Raw genomic sequence first — 7,700 nt, 5'->3', positions numbered from 1 at the left:
AGCAGCATCTTCTATGGAAATGAATAAACAATCGACGTTTCAGGCTCGCTATCCCGATGAAAGGTCTGGGCCCAAAACGTCAACTGTTTATTCCTCTCCATAGACGCTGCCTGACCTGCTGAGTTCCTCCAGCATTTTGTGGATCTGGATTAGCAGCATCTGCAGAATCTCTTCCGTTTGCAATTCATTCACTTTGTGTTTGGTTTTTAAATTACTGTATTTATTGTTTACTGGGATTGAATTGGTGAAGAGAAAGGTACTTGTTTTAAAGGTTAATATCTCTGTGTTTTTTGATGACAGCTCGCTGGATTTGAAATACTAGTTTTAAATGAAATTTCAAAACCCTGAATGTAACAGCCTTTCATTATGGTCAATAGCATAGAAACTGACTGTGTTCTCTGTAAATTTCACAGAAATTGCCATGAAATTGGAAATGTAAATCATAAGTTTGTGTTCACAGGGTGCTGCTCCATCAAAACCTAAGCAAACAAGAGAATTGCCATTGAAACAAAGAAAGATTCAAAACCCTGACTTTATGACCTGCACTACACTCTCTCTGTCGGGGACTCCGTGTTCTCAGTATTATTTTATTTGCACAGTTTGTCTTTTTTGCACATTGGCTGTTTGTCTATGTATAGTTTTTCACAAAATCTGTTGTAGTTCCTTATTTGTCCGGTGAATGCCTGCAAGGAAATGAATCTCCGGGTGCTATATGAGGACATATACTGTCCACACTATGACAATACTTCAACGAGGATCATCACCTTGTCGTGGTGGAGATGCTTGTGGGTTTCTGAACTCCCGAGAGCAGAGTCCCCTGGAGTTTAGCTCCTGGCAGGGTCACCCAGAGCAGGAAGGTCAGGGGAAGTTCCACTCAAAGATCCAACCAAGACCTCAACATTGGAGCTGGCGGAGGATAATGACACACCACGCCGGCAGTGAAGGTTGCATTGGTGCAGGGTCCCCAATCCAAGCCACTGGACCTGACTGACCTGGATCTGTCAAGGACCGTGTGTGGCTGCCCGTGCATCAACCTCCCCACGTTACACAAAGTCACGCACAGGCGCTCTCCACTGACAGTATAACTCCTCAATTCGAGGGGTTAATAATAAATAACCTGATCATAAATTTACTTTGAACGTGGAACTTTGAATAAGTGCACCAGAAGCAAGTCTGGCATGAAAATTGGCAGGGTTTTGCATGTTGATACTTATTCAGACCTTAATGTGTGTTGAAAATTTGAATAACTGAAATTATTTAGATAAAAAGAATTCTCTCCATCTTATTTCCTTAATCCAGTCTTTCTTTCCATGCCTTTGCTTTCAGGTCTTGATTTGTTTGTAAATTTGAGTCTAGGTAATACCAGCATTGAATGAGAATCAGGTTTATTATTTCAAACCTCTGTGTGTTGCATCAGCAGTTCAGTGTGATGCCTAAAGTAGACTGGGTGGCCACTTTATTAGGTACACCTGTACATCGGCTGGTAATGCGAATGTCTCATCAGCCAACTACGTGGCAGCAACTCAATGTCAAGCAGCTCAGTTGTTGTTCAGACCAAACATCAGAGTGGGGAAGAAATGTCATCTGAGTGACTTTGACTGCGGAACGATTGTTGGTGCCAGACGGGGTGGTTTGAATATCTCAGAAACTGCTGATCTCCTGGGATTTTTACACACATCGGTCTCTAGAGTTTACAGAGAATGGTGCGAAAACAAAACAGAAAATTCTGGTGAGCAGCAGTTCTGTAAGTGAAGACACCTTGTTAGTGAGGCAGGGCAGAGGGGAACGGGCAGACTAGGTCAAGCAGACAGAAAGGTGACAGTAACTCAAATAACCACGCGTTACAACAGTGGTGTGCAGAAGAGCATCTCTGAACGCACATTGTGTTGAACCTTGAAATGGATGGGCTACAGCAGGAGCACACCAGTTTCCTCTCCTAAACCTAACAAAGTGGCCACTGAGTGAAATATCAAGCAACACACATCAAAGTTGCTGGTGAACGCAGCAGGCCAGGCAGCATCTGTAGGAAGAGGTGCAGTCGACGTTTCAGGCCGAGACCCTTCGTCAGTCCTGACCTGCTGCGTTCACCAGCAACTTTGATGTGTGTTGCTTGAATTTCCAGCATCTGCAGAATTCCTGTTGTTTACTGAGTGAAATATGTTGTTTTGTGGCATCATTACAGTGCAATATGTAACATATACTGTAAATTACAATAGGAAATATATTATACACACTGTATATACAGAAATATTATACACACCTTATATACAGAAATATATTATACACACCGTATATACAGTGCACATACATATAACTCACATGTTCTTGAAGAACAAAAACAAGTTGAGAAAATAACCTTCATTTGTTCAGGACACTGCTGTTTAACGGTGGTGTCTGAAAAGAGGATGCTGTCTAAGTTGCATGCCATCTTGGACAATGTCTCCCATCCACTACATAATGTACTGGGTGGGCACAGGAGTACATTCAGCCCGAGACTCATTCCACCGAGATGCAACACAGAGCGTCATAGGAAGTCATTCCTGCCTGTGGCCATCAAACTTTACAACTCCTCCCTTGGAGGGTCAGACACCCTGAGCCAATAGGCTGGTCCTGGACTTATTTCATAATTTACTGGCATAATTTACTTATTACTATTTAACTATTTATGGTTCTATTACTATTTATTATTTATGGTGCAACTGTAACGAAAACCAATTTCCCCCGCGATCAATAAAGTGTGATTATGACTATGACGAGTTGGGGCAGGAGACGGTCAGTCGCGTGCACTCATGTGTCTGTCAGACACTACACCGTGCTCAGGGTGAACAGTTACATGTGCCTGTGTTACCTTATCCTTTTGGGCTGGTGGCGCCAATTCAAAAAAGCAGTGATTTTTGATCTTCCTTTTTATTTTGACCTTAAACGTTTTTTGAGACCTTTGCCACAAAAAAAATTTGACACGAGCTGAAAAAAAATTTCCCGACTAGACCAAATTGAAAGCTATCCACCTAACAGCACTCATCGTCAGTTGTACCGGAGAGCTGAAATTTACAACTGCAAGCTTGAAACATCAGCAAGGTAAACTAAAAGTTCAAAGTAAATTTATTGTGAAAGTAGATATGTGTCACCATGTACAACCCTGGGATTCATTTCCTTGTGGACACACTCAGTCAATCTATAGAGTAATAACCATAACAGAATCATGTGGACATGGTGGAGGATTACAAATACCTGGGGATACGAATTGACAATAAACTGGACTGGTCAAAGAACACTGAGGCTGTCTACAAGAAGGGTCAGAGCTGTCTCTATTTCCTGAGGAGACTGAGGTCCTTTAGCATCTGCCGGACGATCCTGAGGATGTTCTACGAGTCTGTGGTGGCCAGTGCTATCATGTTTGCTGTTGTGTGCCGGGGCAGCAGGCTGAGGGTAGCAGACACCAACAGAATCAACAAACTCATTCGTAAGGCCAGTGATGTTGTGGGAATGGAACTGGACTCTCTGACGGTGGTGTCTGAAAAGAGGATGCTGTCTAAGTTGCATGCCATCTTGGACAATGTCTCCCATCCACTACATAATGGACTGGGTGAGCATAGGAGTACATTCAGCCAGAGACTCATTCCACCGAGATGCAACACAGAGCGTCATAGGAAGTCATTCCTGCCTGTGGTCATCAAACTTTACAAGTCCTCCCTTGGAGGGTCAGACACCCTGAGCCAATAGGCTGGTCCTGGACTTATTTCCTGGCATAGTTTACATATTACTATTTAACTATTTATGGTTTTATTACTATTTATTATTTATGGTGCAACTGTAATGAAAACCAATTTCCCCCGCGATCAATAAAGTATGACTATGAAGGACTGTCCAACCAGAGTGAGAAGACAACAAGAGCCTGGTGGTTGAGGGGTAATAACCGTTCCTGAACCTGGTGGTGTGAATCCTGAGGCTCCTGTACCTTCTCCCTGATGGCAGTATGTCCTGGGTGGTGGGGGTCCTGATGATGGAGGCTGCTTTCCTGCGACAGTGTTTCATGTAGATGTGCTCAATGGTGGGGAGGGCTTTCCCTGTGATGGACTGGGCCGTATCCACTGCTTTTTGGATATACTTTGTCATAGTTATAGTCATAGTCATACTTTATTGATCCCGGGGGAAATTGGTTTTCGTTACAGTTGCACCATAAATAATTAAATAGTAATAAAACCATAAGTAGTTAAATAGTAATATGTAAATTATGCCTGGAAATAAGTCCAGGACCAGCCTATTGGCTCAGGGTGTCTGACCCTCCAAGGGAGGACTTGTAAAGTTTGACGGCCACAGGCAGGAATGACTTCCTATGACGCTCAGTGTTGCATCTCAGTGGAATGAGTCTCTGGCTGAATGTACTCCTGTGCTCACCCAGTCCATTATGTAGTGGATGGGAGACATTGACCAAGATGGCAGCAACTTAGACAGCATCCTCTTTTCAGACACCACCGTCAGAGAGTCCAGTTCCATCCCCACAACATCACTGGCCTTATGAATGAGTTTGTTGATTTGTAGGGTTTTCTATTCAAGGGCTTTGATGTTTCCATACCAGGCTGTAGTGCAGCCAGTCAATATACTCTCCACTATACATCTATAGAAGTTTGTCAAAGTTTTAGATGACATGCCAAGTTTCTGCAAACTCCTAAGGAAGTCGAGGCGCTGACGTGCTTTCTTTGTAATTGTACTTACGTGCTGGTCCCAGGACAGATCCTCCAAAATAATAACACAGAGGAATTTAAAGTTGCTGACCCTCTCCTCTCCTGATTCCCCCGATGAGAACTGGCTCATAGACCTCTGGTTTCCTCCTCCTGGATCAAAAATCAGCCTTGGTCTTGCTGACATTGAGTGAGAGGTTATCGTTATGACACCACTCAGCCAGATTTTCTGTCTCCCTCTGGTGTGCTGATTCGTCACCACTTTTGATTCGGCCAATGACACTGGTGTCATCAACAAACTTGAATATGGTATTAGAGCTGTGCGTAGCCTCACGGTCATACGTGTAAAACGAATAGAGCAGGGGGCTGAGCACACAGCCCTGTGGTGAACCTGTGCTGATGAAGATCATGTCATGCAACCAGACCGAATTCTATTCAGAACCTGGCTAGAGTCTTCAGCAGCATACCAAATCTCCTCAGAATCTTAGGATGTACAGCCACTGACATGTCTTCCTCATTACTTCATCAATATGTTGGTGTCAACACAGTTTGGATCAGGCCCCAAGTGCAGAGTGAGAGACGCCGAAGCAGGTCGATAGTTCACAGACTTTAATACGGACAGTATTAAAGGGAAAATAAATAATAAACGTTAGGCCGAACAGGGCCGTTAACTAAAACTCTCAAAGGGAAACGAAGCCGACGCTGCGGCTGAAAAGAACATCTAAACGTTAAACGAATGCCGCTAGTCTTCAGAGTCAGTTGATTTGGAAGTCCAATAGTTCAGGGAAGGTCGAATACAAAACATTGCTGTGCTCTGTCCAAGTCTCGACAAGCACTACAACGACAAGTATGGAGTTAAATACAATCACAATTAAATAATAATTACCTGACACGTGCAAATTCACAAGTGCAATTGCCGTATCTACTGTGTTGCCGAATCTGTGGTTGTGACAGTTGGGCGCAGGACAGATGCTCTGAAATGCTTGTACCCAGGAACTGGAAACTGCTCACCCTTCCCACCGCTGACCCCTTGGTGTGGACTGGTGTGTGTCCTCCCAACTCCCCCTTCCTGACGTCTACAGTCAGTTCCTTGGTCTTTCTGACGTTGAGTGCAAGCTTGGGGCTGGCATCACTCAACCAGCTGATCTACCTCGGCCCTGTACACCTCCTTGTCACCATCTGAAAGGCAGCCAACAAAAGTTGTGTTGGAGTTTGAAGAGATTTGGCATGTCAACAAGTATGCTCGAAAACTTCTATAGTTGCACCGTGGAGAGCATTCTGACAGGCTGCATCACTGGAGGGGCTACCACACAGGACAGAAAGAAGCTGCAGAGGGTTGTAAATCTAGTCAGCTCCATCTTGGGCACTAGCCTACAAAGTATCCAGGACATCTTCAGGGAGCGGTGTCTCAGAAAGGCAGCATCCATTATTAAGGACGTCCAGCACCCCAGGGCATGCCCTTTTCTCACTGTTACCCTCAGGTAGGAGATACAGGAGCCTGAAGACACACACTCAGTGATTCAGGAACAGCTTCTTCACCTCTGACATCTGATTCCCAAATGGACTTTAAAGCTTTGGACACTACCTCACTTTTTTTAATATATTGTATTTCTGTTTTTGCACATTTTTATAATGAATTCAATATACGTAATTGATTTACTTGCTTATTTATTGTGTTTTATTTTATTTGTTATTTTTTTCTCTCTGCTAGATTATGTATTGCATTGAACAGCTGCTGCTAAGTTGACAAATTTCACGTCACATGCCGGTGATAATAAACCTGATTCTGATTCTGATTCATCAGCAAATTTATCAATGGTTTTTGAGCTGCGTCGAGCCACACGGTAACAGGGTTAGAGAGAGTAGAGCAGTGCGCTAAGCATGCGTCCTTGAGGTGCGCCTGTGTTAATTGTCAAAAAGGAGGAGATGTTATTTTCGATCTGCACAGACTGGTCTCCCAGTGAGGAAGTCAATGTCCCAGTTGCAGAGGGAGGTACAGGGACCCAGGTTTTGGAGCTTGTTGATTAATACTGAGGGTATAAAAGGCATTGAATGCTGATCTGTAATCAATAAATGACTTAGGTATTGCTGTTGTCCAGGTGGTCCCAGTCTGAATGCAGAACTAGGGAGATTGTATCCTCTGTGGACCTGTTGCAGGTCTAGGTCCTTGCTCTGGGAGGAGTTCATTCTAGCTACAACCAACTTGTGAAAACGATTCATCACAGTGAATGCAAGTGCAACTGGATGATAGTCATTGAGGCAGCTCACCCTGCTCTTCCTGGGCACCGGTATGATTGTCACCCTTCAGAAGCAGGTGGGAGCCTCCAATTACAGCAGCGGGAGATTGAACCTGTCCTTGAACACTCACGCCAGTTGGTTGGCACAGGTTTCCAATGCCTTACCAGGTACACCATCAGGTCTTGGCACCTTGCAAGGGTTCACCCTCAAGAAAAGTGTTTTGACGTTGGCCTCCAGGACAGAGATTACAGGGTTACCAGCTGCTGCAGGGATTTGCACAGGGATTTATTCTGCCTTTCAAAGCTGCATAAAGGGCATTGAGCTCATCTGGAGTGAAGCATCTTGTTGGTAAGAGATGGAATTACATCTTTAGAGAGAGATAACATAGGGTCAGAGAATGTTGAATCCTTGTGGGTGGAGTTAAGAAACCGCAAGGGTAAAAAAAATATTATGGGAATCATATGTGGGGTTGAGATTGCAAAGGAAGCTGGAAAAGGCATGTAATAAGGGTAATGACACAATTGTAATGGGGGACTTCAATACGCAAGGGGATTGGGAAAATCAGGTTGGAGTCAGATCGCAAGAGAGGGAGTTTGTTGAATGCCTGTGAGACGGCTTTTCAGAGTGGTTGTGCTTAAGCCTACTGGGGGAAAGGCTATCTTAGATTGAGTGTTGTGTAATAACCCAGATCTTATTAGGGAGCTTAATGTAAAGGAACCCCTAGGAGGCAGTGAACATAATATGATTGAATTCATACTGCAATTTGAGTGGGAGAAGCAT

This window comes from Mobula birostris, chromosome 14 (assembly GCF_030028105.1).
Source record: "Mobula birostris isolate sMobBir1 chromosome 14, sMobBir1.hap1, whole genome shotgun sequence".
Lineage (NCBI taxonomy): Eukaryota > Metazoa > Chordata > Chondrichthyes > Myliobatiformes > Myliobatidae > Mobula > Mobula birostris.
Note: the sequence above shows the minus strand (reverse complement) of the source record.